General features: G+C 36.5%; 1 protein-coding gene across 3 annotated transcripts in view; it reads left to right on the top strand.

Moving 5' to 3' along the window:
* The first annotated feature begins 16,929 nt into the window (after positions 1 to 16,929).
* Positions 16,930 to 20,928, top strand: part of ZNF462 (zinc finger protein 462) — a 128,641-nt gene continuing 124,642 nt past the window's right edge. The window contains exon 1 of one of the 3 annotated variants that reach the window (XM_039870637.1): positions 16,930 to 16,948. The gene's annotated coding sequence lies outside the window, so the exon portion shown is untranslated. The other 2 variants (XM_039870638.1, XM_039870636.1) reach the window with 2 other exon arrangements.

Here is a 20,928-nt window from a genome sequence, read left to right on the forward strand (position 1 = left end):
CTCAAACTTCTCAATAGAAAGGACTGCCTCTTTTTCATCTTTTTACCTCCAAGGGCCTAGCACATTGGTTGACATATAGTAAATAATACTATATTCATTGTATAAATGAATGAATGATTAAACACTTAATTCATCTCAAAATATAGACCATATCTACCATCTTTCAATGAAAATTTCAAGTATGAATGCTCAATCAGATCTGCTTGATAAAACCACAGTTCCTCTAAACCCAAATAAGAACAGCAAATGATAGATTATAATTTACTTATCTCTAAACTCAGCCTGTAAGAAACCAACATTTGTTGAGTACTTACAATGGGCCAGGAGTTTTTCATACATAATCTCATTGATCTGTTAATGCATCTATAAAGTAAATATTATTTTACCTAATTTATAAATGAAGAAATTGAGTCTCTGAGAATTTAAAAATATTCAAGTTGCATAGTCAGGTGTGATATATATTAGGTGATATATACAGGGTTTGCACCTCACTCTATTTAATCCAAATACTAAATTGCCCCTTTTTAAATATTTTTAATTGCAAAAGCAACATGATACATGTTTATTCTGAAAAATTTTAAGTTAGAAATACACAGACTAAACTATTAAAGCCCCCTTAAAGCAGTTTTTTCTCTCCCATCCTCTGTATTCATATTTTTTAATTTATAAATCATCTGTAAAAGCATCCTTTTAGATACTGTTCTATGCATTTTGTATACTTATATGATATAATGTATAAATATAACATTTATAATATAAATATATAACATAAAAATGTAGCATTTAAAAAATAAATATGAATGTTTTTTATTTAATAATATATCTTAAAGCTCTTACCATGTCAGTACATGTAGATGCATCTTAATTGTAATGAAAATATAAATATTTGTAATACTGTAAATTTATATGCTATAATTTATAAAATAATTCCACTATTTTTAGGTATTTAAGTAGCTTCACATTTTCTATTAGAAATAATACTAGAATATACACCTTTGTGCATATATGAAAATACTTCTATGGGGGGGATTCTTAGAAGTATACTTTTTGGGTCAGAAAGTTATGAATAATTTACATTTTGATAGATTTCATTCCATTGTTCAGCAAATCACTGTACAGATTTACATTTCCACAAACTCAGTGCTTGTATGTCCACATCAACACTGGGTAATATTAATTTTTAAAAACTATTTGACAATCTGATGGATGAAATTATTTTATCATTATTATAATTTTCACTTCCATGATTATTAGAGGTATGATGTCATTTTAATGTTTTGCCCACGTTGTATGTATTCTGTGAATTGTTTGATGATATTCTGTGTCCATTTAAAAAATGTAGATTGTCTTTTTCTTTTTGAATCATTGGAACTCTTTGCAAATAATATTTATTCATTGTTATATATGCTGCAAAAGTCTTCTCTAGGTCTGTCATTTGTCTTTTAACTTTCTTCACCTATAGAATTTATTATGTAGATTAACCTGTCAATCTATGTCATTTTAGAAAATCTTTTCACACTCAAGATTATAAAAATAGTCCCCCATGACTTCCAGTATGTTACAGTTTTGTTTTTCCATGTATATAATTTTAATCCATCTGGAATTGATTTTTGTACATGGTGTGAAAAAAGAATATAACTATTTCTTCCCAAGTGGAGACATTTTTTGAAAATTAAGTCTAAAAAAATCAATTATTTCCAACTGATTTGAATACTATATTTATTATATACTAATCCTCATGTGTACACAGGTTGTTTTTGGACTTTATGTTCTTTATTATACTCCATTCTGTATTCTGTTATTTGTATTCTATTCTTGTGCCAATACCATACTCTTTATTTCACTGTATCTGAATAATAAATGTTATGATATATGATGAGGAGTTAGGCTTCACTCTAGTCTTATTTTTGTAAATGATAATTTCTTCTCATAGATAAACTTTATAATCAATTTTCAGGGTAAAAAAAGAAAAGGCCATTTTGACTGGGACTACTATGAATTTGTAGGTTCTTATAGAGAATCAACATTTTACCATATTAAGACTTTTCATAGAAGAATGTGATGTCATTCCATTTTTTCATATCTCATAAAGTATTTCAGTAAAATCTCTAAATGTCATCACATAGGTTTTGCACATTCATTGTTTATTTATTCTACATATGTTGTAGATTTTTTTCAAAAATTGTCATCTGAGTGATTGCCATCTTCTATCCCCATTGTATTTTCTAATTGGTACAGTGATACACACTGACAGTGATCCACCACATAACCCTCTGACCTCTTCTCCCTTGCTAACAGAATCCTAATTTTATCCACGGGGCAGCAATGTGCTCATTCATCCCAGAAGATGAATCGTGATTGGTCCAAACCAATCATGACAATCCAAATGACTGTGCCTTCTACTACATGCTCATTTTCCCTGACACACTTGCCACCAAGGCTGGCCATATTCCCTAATATTATATAATATGTGAGAAGGGAAATTCCAATAATTTTTACACCTTGGTACAAGTAAACTCTTGTTGCTCCTGCCCCTATTCTTCTTTCAACTTTCAATGCTGACAAGCAGGCATGACTTCTGGCTGGGACAGCCATAATGTGGCCATGAGGTCCACAAATATGAAGACAAAATGGCAGCAAAATGAGGATAAAGCAGAAAGGTGAGAAGTGCCTAGCTCTTTGCAGACATGATTGAGCCACTGAGCATACTAACGAACTCTCTTCCTTCAGATAACTTTCTTAGTAAATAAGGTTTAAACCTTGATTAATTCAGCATTTTCTAATTGAAGCTGAACGCATCCAAATCTATTTATATATTACTAGCATATGGGGAAGTTATTGATTTTTGTATGTTTCCCTTATAGAACTCTGGGTTCTATGAATTTTTAAGAGAATTGTTTGAGAGATCCTAATTTGCATTTGCAAATAATGACAGCTTGGTCTTAATCTTTGTAATATTAATTTTTACTTTTTCTTGAATTATCTCAAAGGCTGAGACTTCAGTGCAATGTTAAATTGCATCAGTGGATAGCAGGTATCTCCCTTTTAATTGCTGATCTTAATGGGAAACTTTTACTATTCCAGTAGTAAGATTTTGCTATAATTTTCTGATTTCCTAGTAATGAAAACAGTATCCTTCTAGTCATAGATTACTAAAAGTTCGATTTTGTTTTATTTTGTTTTGTTTTTAATCAGAAATGGGAATTAAATTATATCAACTACTTATTTGGCAACTATCAAGATGATCGCATGATAATTCTACCGTCGTCAGTTAATGTAATGAGCTACATGAATAGAGTTCCTGGTTTTGAGTATCCTTGGTTTTCTGTAATAACCTTATTTACTCATGGTGAATCATTTCTTTCATATACTGTTGGATTTTTATATAAAATATTTTATACAGTTTCGCATCTATAATAAATATTAATATAAAGTTTTTTGTGTTTTTGGTTTTCTCTGTTGGATTATGGAATGACAGAGTAACACTAGACACAAAGAATGAGTATAAAATATTTAAGTAACATAAGACTTACTCTTGTCTAAAACTTCCTATATTTTTTAAATATTTCCATGAACATCTATTACTTTACACTAAGTGTTTAAAGATAAATATATGCATATATTTTACAAACAAAAATTATTAAGGTGTATTAGAATTTACTTAGTAATTCTGGTGTATGGGTTGGGGGTTTTCTCTTTTCTTGTGGTAATTGGTTTACTTTCCTTTTCTTCTTTTAGTCAGTTTTCATTATTATATAGATTTTTATAAAATCATCCTTTTCACTTAAGAATTTTAATTTTATTGATCTAATATTCTCATAACTTTTTAATTTCCTGTGTCTGTAGTTATGTCTCTTTCCTTATCTTAATGTTATATATTTGTGTTTTCTTGATAAATCAGACTTATCTGGCTTTTCTGTTGATAGTTAAATCGATTAAGTTTACTTGTTAATTTTCATAGAATTCTGCTTTTAACACAATAGTTTCTACTTAAGAAAACTTTTAGCTCCTTCAATTGATAGTGTCTATATTTTTAATAGTTTCTGTTTTCTAACTAATGCATTTGAGGATATTAATTTTTATATGACTACGACTGAGTCACATTACACAAGTTTTGATATGTAGTATTCGCACTGTCATTTTTAATTAGTCTATTTAATTAGTCTGTAATTTCAACTTGGTTTTCTTTTTAACCAAAGATTAGTATAAAGTGTATTTTAAAATTTTTTAGTATAGAATTTGTGTGTGTTTCTATCCTTTGGCAGTTAATTTATAGTTTTATCGCATTCTAATCTGCATTTATTTATTGAGTGTATGGCACTTTTATTTTTGTGGCTGAATGGCCAGTTTTGATAAATGTTCCATTTGTATTGGAAAAGAATATTAGGCACACAGTTCTATACATATATCTATATTCAAGTTTAATGAATGTGTTTTTCAATTCTATATTCTGTTGTATTTGAGGACCACTTAATTTGTTAGTTTTTGGTGAGGCATATCAAAAATCTATAATTATCTTTGTAGTTTTGTAAACTTCTTATAGATAAAACAGATTATACTTTACATTTAAAACTTATATTATTAGGTACAAAAATGGTGAATTACTCCTTTCATCAACTAAAATTTACTTTTTCATTTTCGTTTTTTTAATCTTGAATTTTATTTTGTCTAATATTACTGTATTTCTTCTGCCTTCTTTTTGATACTACTTATCTGATTTCTGGTTACTCCTTTTTATTTCCAAAAACTTCTGGTCATTTACTTTTACTTACAACCTACTTAAATTGCTGTTTGCATTTTCTGTTTCTTAGACTATCATGTTGTGTGACACACCTCCTTCAAGAAACTGACAGATTCTATGAACCTGAAATAAAGTAAAAGGAGATAGAGGAATTGTTCAACCCATTTAATAAACCTGATTAGTGTTTATGGTTATTTATTTGGTTTAACTGTATGAGTTTCTGTGTCTCATCCATTAGCAAATATTCTGAAAATTGACATGTGCATATTAACCAAACAGTTTTATTTCTGACATCTTATTCTGCTTTCTAATGTTGTGTTTTCTATTATCACATCCTCTTGTTTGTTTATATCTTTTTTCTTTCTTTTTCTTTCACTGCATTAGTTGAATTTTCTTATTCCTCTTTTCTTTCATGAATTTTGAAGTCACGGCTCTCCTACCTTAACTGCTTTCCTGGTGAGATTAAACACTCAAACAGTGAACAGTAGTGTAGGACATTACACTCAGAATCTTGAATCTAACTATATTAAGAAAAAAGCTAATGGAAAGTTTTGAATGTATTTGTAACCCACTAATGTGTCTGTAATATTTTGAAATGATAAAGCCACCACTTGGGCATATAAGCTAAACAATAACCTGTGTACTTGTTGAGGGAATATGGACTGAGCTAATTAATGTGTGTATATATGTATATATATTATAAGAAAATTATATACGGAAATTTTGTTCAAATATTTAATAAAATCTAAACAATATTGTGATCTTTTTCAGTTTAAAGGGATAAATTTGATAATAAAAGAGTAAATAAGAACCAAGAATAAAAACCAACACACATGTTTACTAAAGTAGACAGATAAATGGAAACGAATAAATAGTTTCAAAACTTATCTTACTACATACAAAATTGTAAAGATATTATAAAGATAGCCTTTCACAATTAAGTGGGTAAAGAAAGATGCTCTTTTTTAACAATGCTGTGACAATTACTTAATGATTTGGAAAACAATTACATTTGATCTCTATCTCATATCTCATGTTAAAATAATTTCTACATGGATAGTAGAGTTAAATGTGAAAATTAAAGTCTTGGAATTAGTAAAAGAAATATTTTAATGAATAGTTTTCCTATTAGGGATTTTGAAAGGCTTTCTGATATTATATCAATGATAGCATAAATTAAATGCCTGATAAATTTAAGCATATTTTAATTTCTGTATATCAAAAAGCATTATTATTAAAGTTAAAAGCAAATAACAACTAGGAAAAATATTTTATTGCATATTAAAAGGGGTTAATATCCTTAATATATAAAGTGACATCATAAATCAATGTAAATACATACAATTGCACCAATAAAAATAAGCAAAAGACATAATTATCAAATCACTAATAGGGAAATACACAGGAGAAATATAAAGAGTGATAGCAATTCTGTGTTTTGAGATTAGATATTCTTTTTCTTTTTTAAAACTTTTCTGTATTTGCTAATTTGCTACAATACATATTACTTTATATCAGTGCTCATTGAATGATTTTGGGCAAGTCGTTGAAATATTTTGAGCCTCAATTCCTCGAAACATAAAACAAAAAAATAATCTTCAAGTCACAAATTGTAAAAAATAGATTTTAAAAATGAATGTGGGAAATGCTTTGTGAGATCATTCACAGATGTCAGAGAATCAATCCTATTGCTGATTCAGAGTGTTAGGGCTTTTCCCAGCCTCCAGACAAAAATTTGTGCATCTTCTCTTACACACACCATATCCCTTTGCCTGATAATGGTTTATGTTTCTGAGTTGTTGTTCAGGTGACAGCTGGAGATGTCTTGGATTTTGCAATCTCTTCAGTGAATGGGATAGAAGAATCTCCTAGATCTTGGCTATGGGCTATAGTCAGATAAAACTATAGTAACAATCACTATTGCTTTTCTATTTCCATTTTACATGCTTTAGCATTTAGTTCTGGTAACCATGGAGTTAATTTGATTATCAAGTTAGTACTGTAATTCCAAGTTGATGACATTTAAAAAGTCCCTCCTAATTTCAAATTCAATGCTCTGTCATAAATAAAATGAGAGCATTGGCCAATCACCTTTCTCAATAATAGGAATAATTCCTTTATAAATGCTGCATGATATAGAGTGAACGCGAAAGGGCCAGAATGATCAACTTTTCACATGATCCCTGATATGTAGAATAGTGCTACGTATTTCCATTTTTTATCTCTATGTGAAATAAAAGCAGAATTATAATTTTCCAGGTGAAAAGCCTTATACTCCCTTTGTCTTTTTTTTTTTCTTATCCTAAAACTATAATAACCATTTTAGATTAAAAGACGAGAAGGGAAAAGGTGAAAGAAACCCTTAAATATTCCCAGGAAACAGATGTTGGTGTATGGAGAACACAATTAGCTGCCCTGTTAATCCTCTGAGTTAGAAAAAAGATGAAATGAACTGAAAGTCATCAAAATGCTTTTTAAAAAGCAGAAAAGTATTTATTGATTGACTAAGCTGTTAATTATCGTTAGTTATATAAAGTACAGGATCTCATTTCAGAGAAACCTTAGGAAGAAAGAGAGAGAGGGAGAGAAGGAGGGAGAAAGAAAAGATTACTGGATTTTTGGTTCAATACTACTAGCTCAAGGAAATTTCTTTTGCAAGATAAGCAAATTGGATGTAGTAGAAATTGCTATGCAGATGGATTGAGCAAGTTCTAGATCTTCAGTAACTTGGTATGTAATCCTGGGCAAATCACTTTTCCTTGAGACCGTTTTCTCATTTGGAATACATCAGTGATTTTCAAATTGTGCTTCCACAGAACACTGCTGATCTAGAAGGTGGATTAATGAACAATGGTGGTCTTTAGTCATAGAAAAATAGAGTGAAATAAATGTTCTCTCTTTGCTGTAGTTTAGTTATTTATATTTATGACAACTGCACTGGATGGATTTTTCTGAGCATATACAACTGTTTCTTCAATTTGAGATATCAATAAACAACATTTTCTTGATTTTAAGTTTTCTCTTCCACTTTTAGAAACCTTTGGCCCTATTGCCACATATTTGGTAGCTGAGTTCTAGCACTTGACAAAGAGAACTAACAAGCAGCAAATAAATCATGACAAGAAAACTTAGATATGGTTAATCATGATAGGTTTTTATTTTTAATTACTGTTCATTTTTAAAAATTGTTTAAATAGTAATGAATTTTTTTTTGTCATAAGTACATATCTTGGTCTTGATTTTCTGACCTTGATATCTGTCTCTTGACTCCAAATTTAGAGCTTGTCCTTCAGCTATGCTACCTTAATAGTTATAGATTCTCAGGTTCTCTTATGCATTTTTTAAAAATCCTCATAACAATCGTATAAGTAATTATTCTTCTTTTATAAATATGGAAACCGATGCATGAAACCCAAGGTTATTACTAGTAAGAGCAACAACTGAAAACTAGTGAGTTGATGTTGATTGCTAGATTTGGTTTTGTCTTTATTCTAAACGTTAAATCAATAAATACTGTTAAAACCTGCTCCTTGGAATGGAGCAGGATAAACATCAGAAAGGTAATAAAAATAACCTTGTTCTGCATACTAGACACTTAAAAAAACATATAATCAATGAGTAACTTTTGTGGAATATTGTTCTTAAAAACTTGCTGAGAAATCAAACCCCAACCTACTAGACAGGAGAGAGTATGTATAGATTCCATGTGATCGTGAAAAAGTAACTAACATCAGATCTACAAGGGGTCAGTCATGGGTTAGTGGTTAGTGGATGCAAAGTCAAGTCCACTTTGTGCTGGCAGTGACTACCCCAAACCCCTACCGGGTGCACTGAGCTCAGAGTAAGGGCTGTTTGGGAAATCAAATGAATATATGCAAGAATTTCAAGGTATGCTTAATAAATTTCTTTTATAAACTAGACATACATTTAGTTTGGTCAGTTTTAATAAGAGAAATTAATTGCTGGCAAATTTATTTGCAAGTTTTAAAACTTTTTCTTTCTAAATGAAAAAAAGATATATTTGTTGTGGAAATGTTTAAAAATCTGAGATATACGGTGAAAAAAAATAGAATGCATCCATAATTACATCACCTAGAAAAAATTACATCACCTGGAAAAAACTACTGTTAACACTTTACTTGTACTTTTCTAATCATTTTTCAATGCCTAGACACACACACACACACACACACACACACACACACACACATTTACCAATGAGATAATGCTATAGTTTTGAAATCTGTTTTTCCCTTATCAAAAAATCATGTATTTCAATATCATTTAACATTTCCTATAGAATTTGATAGCTATATAGCTTCCTATTACATAGATGAATAATTTCTTTAACCAATCACTTGTTGCTGGGTATTAATGCCACAATAATGGCGTTAACAAACCTCCTTGCATGTTAATTTTTGATGACGGTTATGATTATTTCTTTAAGTCAATTTCTAAAAGTTAAATTCCTGGGTTAAATCTTTTACTACATTCAGAAAGATTGAAACTTTTCATAATCTCACCAACAAGAACTAGATGGTTTAGTTTTTCATTTCCTCAACAACTGGGAATTATATATCCTCTTAACAATTGGGAAATATACACATATATATTGTATATATATGTGTATATTTCCCAATTGTTAAGAGGATATATAATTGTATATATAGATATATACACACATGCAATATATATTTCTGCCAGCATTTCAGTGTAAAAGCGTATCATAGCTTTCATTTGCATAACTGATGAAGGTGGACTTTTTTCATATTAACCATTAGAAATTTTCTTTTGATAATATTTGGTAATATATTTTAGATTGTAGTGGAATTCTAGATTTCAAAATATAAGAGTAGAATTTAGGAGACTTGGATTTTAGTCTTCTTTACACCATTAGCGTTAGAGGATTTCAGGTTAAATCATTCAATCTCTTTGGTCCTAAATTTCCTTTTGTATATAAAATGTACTCAAAATACCCACTCAAATCTTTTTATTGTTCTTCTGAAAAGCAAATTAAATTACCTTTGTGAAGAACAGTTACTGTACCACTATTTTATTAGCAGTATTAATAAGCTCTTTGAAACACATTTATAATTACCTGACAGATAAAAGTAGGTTCTATCATTTAACTTTAAAAAGTGTTTAAATAATTAAACAGATACTTGACAATTCAGTTCAAACAAAGCAGTGAACTCCATACTATGTATATATGTATATGTTTATATGCATATACATACCTACATATATATGGCATATGTAATTATATAACATACAGATTTTATATATAAAATATCCACATTTTCTAAATTTTTTATAATGAGAGATCAACTTACTATTGACACGGTGTATTTCCTTTCAAGGTGATTTTTGTGTGAGTGTGAATTATGAAAAAATAATCAGTGATCATAATTTTATATCTAGGTCTTTTACCCAACATGAGGCCATATTTCTATTTAATTCCAAAATCTTCACAAAAAAATTTAAACTGCCTAATATGTCGCCATAAGAATGTATTATTATTTACTTAATCATTCCTTTTATCTTAATCACATTATTTTCAATTACTTATTTTACCTGTATCATTTTTTTGTATAAATCTTTTCTACATTTCTGACTGTTTCTTTAAGGTAGATTCTAAGAGGAGGAATTAAGAAGACAAAAAATGAGAGCATTTTAAGCCGTTAAATATATATTGTTAAATTGTGCTAAAAAGATTGTACTAATTTTTAATTTCTGTTAAGAACATATAATGAGGCGGCTTAATTTGGGGGTATACAAACCATCACTGGACCACATAATTTTCTCATTTTTTAAATTAAAAAAGTGATTCACAGTTTGGGCTATATGCTATCAGATTGTTTTTTAATCAAAAAATGTTTTTGTTATTTTAATTTTAATAACAATATGTTTATTTTCATGTATATTGAAAATGTATATGTAAATAGCCTATCAGACCTGTGATTTTATGGCTATTATTGCTTCTGCTGTTGCTAAAAAATTTTTTAAAGTTGATTTAAAAATGATATGTATTAAGTAAATAAAAGTACAGGTAGTATGAAAATGTTTTTTTAAAAAAGAAATCTTAAAGGTAAGAAAATGATAACTTTAGGAAACTGACATGACTGTAGCTTTTAGTGATGACTGTCCCCCACCAGCTCTGTGTTCTTGACCAAGTGACATCCCCTCTCTGGGCTTCAGTTTGAGTTCAGGTAGTAAGAATCTGGAAATACTGGTCTTTCTGCTAATAAGGGGTGCCTCAACAAATGGACAATCTTTCATTTGAGTCTCTTTCTTCTGAATTTTTGGTTAACGTAATCATAGTTAATCTAAGGTTATTGTCTTTTAAAAAAAATTCCTCTAGGAAAAATTTCATGTTAAATTATGAGTTAAGGGAAAACATTGGCTTTTTTAAAAATCCCAAAATTTTATTTTAAAATATTACTTCTCAATAACTCCATAGTAGGAACAGAAATGTTCAAATTAATCAGTCTCCTTATTGGCCAAATTCCAGTATTGCTTTCGAGTAAGTTAAAAATCTAAAGTTCTATAACCAAGCCATGTGATCTTAGAGCTAGTGGTTTATTTTGTATCCCTAATATTCAGTTCTCAGTATGGCACACTCTAGATGCTAGACAAATATTTATGATTGAATGATTATACGTGATGTTCTATATTATAGTAACTAGTTTAATTGAACTGCAAATTTAACTCCTACCTATAGAAGAAAGGTTTTTTTTTAAATTTCAGAACATTGCTATTGAAACATCTTTGAAGATCATACAGAATAAATTTAACATAAGTTTTTGCACTTTCTCTTCCTTCGAGAACTGTTCAGGATCATGAATCATCAAATTTTGTCTTCTTTTAGTCACTTCTCCTTAAGTATGAACACTAGTCAACTAGTTACATATATTTGAATATGGGTTTATGGAATATATTGATTTTTTTTCTGTAAAGGATTAGAAAGGTGTGCTAGTGACTTCACTTTCTTGATATTTGGAAGGTCCATAATTATCTAATTTAGAGCTTTCAGGAAAAAATTTCAAAAACAGTAATTACCAACAAGAGTAAAACATCTCAAAAATTCAAAATAAAAAAATCACAAACAAACTCCAATTTTAAAAGACTATATTGAATCGCAGGAAAAGGAGTTTTACATAGGCAGGAAAATACTAAGTTTAAGAAGTGTGTCAAAATATGGTCAAATATTTAAGGATGAAATAATTAAGACTTCTGAAAAAGCCATACTCTATTCATCTACTCTTTGTTTTGCTAAAATCATCAGCTTGAACAGTTTTCCAGCTGGAATTTAGAAAATGGGGTTATAAACTGGATTTTTTTTTTTTAAATAGTTTTTAGGAAGCAGAAGGACTTTTTCCTTTTTATATAACAGAACGTAAACATTGAAATAATGACATTAGAACATCTATATGCTCTTGTTTCAGTTGAAATTCTACTTTTTAATGTCGCCTCTGGACCAACTCTTCTTTCCACGAGTCCTTTCTGCAGGTGATAGAATCTCCTTCTCCCCAACTCCCACCCCGCACCCCACATAAACACTGAGAGATGTGGGTGCCTTCCTTTACTAAACCTTGAAAAAACGAAAATGATTTATAGATTTTTCCCTATCTGGATAGAGCTGAGCAAGTAAGTGGATCATATTTGCACAGGTCACTTTGATTATAGGACTCCACAGTTTCTTGAACTAAAATTGCAAGATTTATTATTCTATTAATGCTCATAAAGTCACTCTTTTGATGAGCCATAATTTCCCTTTACGAGGAGTCTGTATGCCAGTCACCCATGATAAGGGAGAAGAAAGTCCAGATTTCCAACATATTCATATTTCCTGGGACATTAATAAAGTCTTGAAATCCCATATGACTCCAGGGGATAATGGCATAGGGTACAGTAACAAAAGGCAAATTTCACGGAGTCAGCATGTCCCCATGAGACTTCCCTCACATTGTTGGCTGTGTACAAAACCTAAGCTTTTCCATTTTAATTAAAAAATTTAGAAATTAACCCTCCTGGTGGAGAAGATAACCCACCAACTAGGCTTGTATTATCTTTGTGAATATTCTTAGGGAATGGAATAGCAGGAGGTGTGAACTTTCTTCTGTTTATCTTAATGGTCTGCTAATGGCAAAGCATAATTACAGTTACTTAAGTGCCAAGTTTATCAAGATTTTCACTAAAACCTTCAGCCACACCGCTTTCCTTGACTGACCCAGCTTTTTATTTATCCAATTGATTTGCTATCATTTGAAAGAAAACTGGCCCCAATAAAAACACGCAAACAAAAAGCCCACTCCCCTATCATGTTTAATTTCTTTCAATTATTTTAACGGACACTATGACACTTGTGACTCCAAAAACGGTAGAAAAAAAATGGGTATGGCATCAGTAATTGAAATTTTAGCCTTCTCACATTCAAAAAGCAGGGCTATGCGGGAGTTTTGCAATAGTTCACTCCACGGCTTTGGGAAATCAATTTGCTTCTAAACCAGAAGGTGGTCTTCTACAGGCCATCCTGTTTGTGGGATGGAAACTTAGCCATTGTACCTTCCCCCCCAATGCACCCACAGGAGAAGCCGGAGAGCCACCTATCTCTCTCCACCGGTCTCTGGATCTCCTCGCTGCCTTTGTCCCTTCTAGACGTGGAGGCTTGGAGAGGAGGTTTAGTTTCCAAGGATTGGAGCGTTTGAAGGGCGGGGCCATCTCCAAGTCCATCTCCCCTTTTTGTCCTCTTCTCCTGGGACGGGAGGGAGGAGCCAGGTCCCCCCGCGGCCGGTTCGGGAGCTCTCTATCTCGGTCGCTCGAGGTGAGTGTGAAAGGGCGGAAGCCCGCTTAATTGTAGCGCAGGTTAATTTCTGGAGTTCACCGCAGTCTGTCCGCCAGCCGCTTCCCCGGTCTTTGCCAAGAGGGTTTATGAGGTCTGAAGCGTGTTGGGGCGCGCTCACGTTCTCGCGAAAGGCTCCTCCCCAGGGCTCATTCCCCGACTGCGGGAAGCCCTGTGGTGCCTCCGGAGCCTTGGGTTTCCTCTGACCTCGTCGCTTCTTCCTGCCTCCCTCCCACCTGGTTCTCTGCGCCCCTGCCCCCGGGAAAGGGCGGCCCCTATCTTAGGACTTCCGACCCACGTAACCCAGAAGGTTTCTCCACGTCGATGAAGGTTTTATCACAGCCTCCCAAACCCAGCAGTAATAGGAACTTTCAATCTGAAATACGATTGTTATTTTCCCGGTGCAAAGCTTGACAGAAGAAGTCAGGTTTGTTTTTTTGTTTTTTTGGTTTTTTGGTTTTTGTTTTTTAAGACAAAGAGGTAAATTATCAGCCGGGGCACTGAAAGGGACGGCGGAGACCTGGCGCGTTTCCTCTCGTTGCCACGAGGAATTTATGGGGGAGCGGCGGCCAGCGCTCAGACACCCCTGGGGTCCCGTGGGGGAGGAGCTCGGGGCAGAAGGACTTCCCCAAGTCCCTCCAGGCGCCTGGAAGGAGGAGTCCTCCCAATTCTGCACAAAGCCAGGGTCATTTCAGTCCTGAACAGCCTCACCGTCCTCCACTCTCCTTTCTTCTTTCTCTTCTCTTTCTTTGACTCCCATCTCCCACTCGCTTCTGTGCTTTCTCTTCCTTGTTCTCCTCTCCTTACTTTTTCTCTTCCCTCGCCCTCACCCCCCTTTCTTCTCCACCGCACGCGTAGAGTGTCATTTATTTATTTATTTATCACCCCCGCCATCAACACCCTTTTAGAGCTCCCAATCTTTTCAATGTGAGTGGGAGGGGAAAAGGGCAGGAAGTGTTAACGCGGAGGGGGTGAAATCGTGCCACTGGGTGATGGATTCTGCCCCAGAATAAACGATTGGGGAAATATCCTGGAAAATGATTCAGATCTGTTTATGAAACCCCGCTATCCGATGGGAACCAACTCCGCGCGCGTCTCCTCCTCCTCCTTTATTATATGGGTTTATGGGTGTATCTTCTCCGACTGTTCGGAAGGGGGAGGGAGCATTAAAGAGCGCAATCTTGCCCTGGATCCTCAACTCCGCGGCTTCTACACCGGATGCGCGCTCCCCGATGCAAAGGAATCCAGCAACATCCCCCCAATTCAGACGCGGACAAAAGAAACTTTAATTAAGGTCTCTGCCCCGCGCGCTGCGTGTTTCTCTGTCCCGAGGCTGTTGATGTCCAATTCGAGGATGCGAGACATAGAAATGGTACAACCAACCCATGCCCTTGAACTTCAATTGCTCCTGACTTGATGTATTGATTTTATTTTATACTGTAGGCATTCCCCCCTCCCCCCATCAAATTAAAGCCTTAGGAGACATTTGACCTGATGAGAGAGGGGAGAAAACCCCACTCCTTTGCACAAGAGATAGGTCAGAACAATTTGGGGAAAATTACACTAAATAAAATTTCAAGGTGTGAAAGCTTCATCTTGGCTCTCTTGTCTTCAGCACCATGACACCTTATCATTAGGAGCGCTGATTGTTACTTTCCGAGCCTTTAGATGATCAGCCAGAAAGTGCAAACAACGCGGGGCTGGAGGGTGTAAAGTTATTTAAGTAGGCTTTTTTTTTTCTCCTTTTGGTGCGCCGTCAAAACATTTCACAAGTTAGGAAAAAGTGGTGGTTCTGAGTCTCGGAATGATGGGTTCTCCCCCCCCTTTCATTATCAGAAAAGAAATAAATTGCACAATGAGCCTTTATTTCTGGGGGGAAGACTTCAAAATACGTGCCAGTAATGGACAATTTGAGCTTTTCACTGGAGATACTCACACTGAAAGCTGGAAAGGGATTAAAAAAACCCCACGTGGTTGATCTGGATTTAGACTTGCAACCTCTAGTTCCCCATCTATGTTCTTTGCAAAGAGTGGCCTCTAGATGGATGCGTGTGAGGGACTCTCCGGGGTCGGGGCTCGGCGCCTCGGGCAGGGCTGATGGTGGGAGCGCTATGACCGGCGGGCAGTGTCCTCACCGGGGGCTTCCTCTGCGGGCCAGGGCGTCCGGGCGCCTCCGGGACGCGAGCGCGCACGCCTCATCCCGGCCGCCGCGCTCCTCGCACCGCCTTCTCCGCAGGTCTTTATTCATCTCATCTCCCTCTTCCCCTTCTCCTCCTCCTTTGCCTGCTTCTCCTCCTTCCTCCTCCTCCTTCGCTGCCGCCACCTCCTCCTCTTGCATCTCACTGGCCTGGCTCTGTGTTGCTCTGAGCGACAAAGACAATGTCCCAGCCTTAACTTTGCAACCACCTTGCCTCCTTCTGGGGTTCAGCGCGGGAGGTGGGGGAGAGGACAGCCATGTAGCCTCAACATCTCCTCCAGCTTCTCCTTCTGCTCTTCTCCAGCTCTTGGATAATTCTTCCCTCCTCCCCCACCCAGCCCTTTCTTCATTTCTTTCTTTCTTTCTTTTTTTTCTTCCTCTCTCCTGCACGTTGTTGTTGTTATTAGAAAGGCTTCGCGCACCCCCTGGTGCTCCGGCGTTTTGTGTGGCAGGAGAAGATTGTCTTCCTTCTCTCTTTCTGTCTTGCTTTCTCTCTCCCTCTGGTTGCTCATTATTCAGAGAGAGACACAGAGGGAGGGAGGGAGAGAGAGAGAGAGAGAGAGAGCGCGCGAGGGAGAGGAGGAGGAAGAGAAGAGGAGAGGGAGAGTGAGAGGGAGGAGAGGAGGAAGGAGGGGAGAGAAGGAAGGGGAGAAAGACAGATATAGATCATCTACAGCTTCTGCAAGGAGTCTGAGGAGCCAGGGAAAGGCAGGAAAGATGGCAGCATTCTCCTCCATTCTGCTGAGACCAGCAAAAAACACATGAGACTCTGACCTTCCTGTAATAACCCAAAACAGGAAGGAGAAAAGAAAAAGGGATAAAAGTGGGAGACTGGAAGACTCAAAAAACCTCAGCACTCCAGGACCTTCTTCTATAAGATTCTCCTGATGCTGTAGCCACCTCAGGGTAGTCCAGGTCTCCAGGGAGGAGAGCCTTGGGGCAGTGGAAACTCAAACAACCTCCATTCATTCAAACCAAACAGGGCCTAGTGGAGCAGAACAGAAGGAGATCCCACATGGACTAAGCTATTGGAAGGAGAGAAAAAGCAAGAAGAGAAGGGAAGGAGGAGGGGGCAGAGGAGGAGGAGGGGAGAAGGAGGAGGAGGAGGAAGAGGAGGAGGAGAAGCGAGGGAGGAAGAGGAGGAGAAGCTGGTGCTGGTGGCTGCGAGGTGGCTGTGCTTTTCCTGCTGGCTGCTCCTTCTGCTGGGGGGAGCGGAGCGCTGGGGCTTAATTAATTTCGTGTAGTTCTATGGAGAGAAGAGAAAATGAAAGATGAGTGAGAAGAGACCTGGAGGCTTAGGACGGATGCTCTGAGCGCGGGGACAGGAGTAGGGACCGAGAGGGGGGCGGAGGGCGGAAGGCGAGGAGACCTGAGCTGAGAGCCAGGGGGAGCGAGCGAGCGAGGGGCAGAGGAGGGAGCGCTCTGAGCCGCCCCGACCTGAGCCGGTTGACCTCTTTCTTTCTCTGTCCCTCTCCTTCCTTTCCCCCCTCTCTGTCTGCCTGTCCCCAGCCCGATGGCAAAGCCGTGCGGATTGGCACCCCTCTCTTCCTCAGGTATTTGGCTCCCTCTTCTCTCTCTCTTCTCTCTCTCTCTCTGTCTCTGTCCCTGTCTCTGTCTCTCTGTCTCTCTGTCTCTCTGTCTCTCTGTCTCTCTGTCTCTCTGTCTCTCTCTCTCTCTCTCACCTCTCTCTCTCTCTCTCTCTCTCTCTCTCTGTCTCTGCCTGTCTGTCTCCTGTCTCTCTTCTCCAGAAGTTGGGATGCAGATCCGGGATGTGTCCGGGGGGGTGGCTGCTGCTGTACTGCTGGTGGTGGTGCTGCTGGGTAGGGGACAGGGCAGAAGGAGGCAAGACCACCAAGCCGGGTGGGGGGCGCAGGTTCGGGAGCAGCTGAGGAGCTGTCTCCAGGCTGAGGGTTCAGAAGCGTCTGGTGGAGGAGGACAACGGTTTCTGGAGAAGAGAAGCCATTACACACTCTTGGCTCTCCTCTGAGGAAGGGAGAAAAGAAGCCAGGGGCCTGGGGGTCGCCTCACTCCTGGTGCAGTTCCCAGGGGTCTGCCCTCCTTCCAGGCACGAGGGGAAGCCGCTGCCGCCCCTCACTGGAGCAGCCCCTCTCTTTCCCTTTCTTTATCTCCCTGTCCTCCATTTGCAAGCTGTCTGCCTTGGTTCCAGTCCAGACTCCAAAACACAAAGCTCCTTCTCACGTTCATTCTCCAGGCTTTTCACCATTCCTGAAGGAACCCTCATTTTCTTTTCATTGTAGCTTCTAATCTACAGAGAGGGAGGAAGGTTGCCTGGAGTTCCTTTTATATTCCTCCCCTACTAAAAAAAAAAAAAAAAAAAAAGTTTCATTTTTAAGCACGCGTCTGGGATGGGAAAAGACCAACCAGTTGGGGCTTTCTCCCAGGGCTCCCGGGGGCTATGCCTGAGTGTCTGTGTTGGCTGTTTGGTTTGCTTTGGTTTTGTTTCTGGAGATGGCTTGCAGGTTTTGGAGGAAGTGACTAGTTTGGTTGAGAGCTGGGAACTGAGTCAGGTAAGCCGTGTCATGTAACTCCACCAGAAAATGGAGGAGAGCGGGTTTCCAGGAGACAAAGCTGAGATGAGAAGTGTTTATAAAATTATGGATGTCTCCATTTTGAAGCTCTGTTGGTGATGGCTGGAGGAGGAGGCTTGCCTGCCTACTCCTTCTCCCTTTCCTGGGGAAATCTTGTGGTGGTTCCTCACTGTCTATTCATTATGCAAGGAAATGAGGGGCTTTTAAGGGCTGCTCAGATTTTTCTCCCACCAAAGGAGTGTTTTCACAAGTTATTGAGATGTTTGTTTCCATTTTAAAGTAAACTTTTGGAATTTTTTTTTTCTTTCTGAGTGGACTTGAAGGGTTTTGACCTCCTTCAAGAAAGGCAAGGCCAGACCTTAAACATTTTCCACCGAGGTCTTCACACAACTTTTAAGCTGCTCCAGGTCTCCTGAAAGTCACCAGGAAATGTTGTTTCCTCATTGTAAAGACAGTGGTGGCCCTAAGCTGAGATTTTGGAGTTCTGAGGCTTGGCTATCATCATGTTTTGATGCATTGCAAGACTTTTTTTGTCTGGTTTGGGTTGATCTCTGGGAAGAAAAAAAAAAACCAAAACTCAACAAACAAATGCTACAAGATCTCACAGGAACTCTGACTGACACCAGTTTCTCCAGGGTCTACTTTTCTCTTCAGGTTGTTCCATTTGTGTGTTAGGCCTTCTTTTAGTTCCTTTGTTTTCCCTCTTCCCTTCCATCCTGCTGTTTTTCCTGTGTTCTCAAGTACTGTAAGTCTTCAGAAATATCAGATGTCTTAACAATGTCACTATAGAAACAAATTTTTAAAATATTATGTCAGTTGAGAAAATCTTATGTCCAGGTATCTTTACCTTTTTAATTGGGAGGAATTTATTAGTCTTATAGGAAGACATTTTGTGAGGATGATTTGAAGAAAGGACCCAGTCCTACCCCTGACCACACACATTGATTGGAGTTCTTCACAGATTAGTTCTAGAGGATGTATGTAATTGATCCAAGTAAAGAACTAAATCCTGAAATGCTCGAGGATTTTATAAAAGCCAACCATGAAGATGTTGCTTTTCCATTAGGTGAGGTAGCCATCTTGAGGATGAGGAAAGATGTTGGAAGAATTTTAGATGGACAATTGAAGACAGGTGAGGAGGACTCCACAGTGGAATGAAAACTTGGAGGAGATGCAGAACCAATTAATATATTATAAGGAGGCTGATTAGACCTTGTTTTCAACCAAGGAGAAATATAGAAAGGTACCAGCTTCAACAGAAATAAGGAACACATTGGTGAGCGACTTGTATCAGCTTTATTCTAGCTTTGCTTTCTCGTGTGTCAGATTTTTGTGTGTGTGTCTCTGTAAAGTTCCTTAATGTCTACAGTATTTTTGTGCATATTGAAGTGGTTTTAGATTCCAGATGTAATTATATTCTGTTGAGTAGCTGGTAGCAGTGTCATTCAGTAAATGCACAATGCTGTATATGACAACATCACATTTTTCAAACCAAACTGTTGTGTCATTAATTGAGGGTTATTGTTCTTCTGAGGGGAATGAAGGAGAGGGGGGAACACATGGTTCTTTAACTGATAATTGTCCATGGTCAATGAAGTAAAGCCCTGTTTTTGCAGACAGAGATGTATGGTTTTCAAGATTTTCAGTTGATGTGTATGCTCGTATAAAAATACTTCTCTTCAGATCTCTGCTTCTTATTCAAAACCTAGGACTCTCCAAGAGCACTTTAAAAATCTCACTTGGAATCATACCTTTACTTATTCATTTTTGAATGTTATTTTTTTGATACTGTTACTATTCCTCCTAAGTGGAATGTCATCAATGTTATATTTAAATTTGCTAATGCATGTATGGCTGCTACATGTTTAGACTGGGAAGTTCAAGTGCAAGGGAATAAGGAGTTATTTGGGAAAGTAATTACTAAGTAATTTTGCATCTAGTTTACCATATATGTTTATGTAAACATAAATACATTAGACTTTGATCTTGAAGAAGCAAACTTCCATGGTATCTTTTTTGTTGTGGATATCAAGACAACTGCTTAATTACTTATTTCAGTGGAGAAAAAAAAATCTGACAAAGTGGTTGCCAGTCCAGCAGTTTGACTCACCACAGTTTTTTTTAAACTTTGCATCCAAACGCCTTAGTGTCTTTATGGATAGTCTTAGAGTTGAGCTTTCTAGAGGAAAAAATAGGTGTCTGAGAGCATTTTTGGAGTTTGAGAATATGTTCTAACTGGTTACCTAAAAGATCCGTCCCATCTCTGATGCCCTTCATCAACATGAGAAGTGCCATAATATGAAAGACATGGTTTTTGTATTTTTATAGATATACACATTCAAAATGGGACAAGTATCTTGGATAAACCACTATGAGAGAAATAAGGATGTCGAATTGAATATTCTCATTTGATGTCAAAGCTCAGAGATCCTTTTGTTTTTGAGACATCAAGTTGATGAGGCTCATTATGCAAATTTTTGCATAGTTTTAATATGTCACAGAAATCATTCTGGAGAAATATATGTGAGCTATGATGTACACTGTCATAAAAAAAAAAGATTATTGTTGGAACTTCTCAGTCCTTAGTAGCTCTCATATT

The sequence above is a fragment of the Pteropus medius genome, unplaced genomic scaffold, assembly GCF_902729225.1.
Source record: "Pteropus medius unplaced genomic scaffold, Ma_sr-lr_union100, whole genome shotgun sequence".
Classification (NCBI taxonomy): domain Eukaryota; kingdom Metazoa; phylum Chordata; class Mammalia; order Chiroptera; family Pteropodidae; genus Pteropus; species Pteropus medius.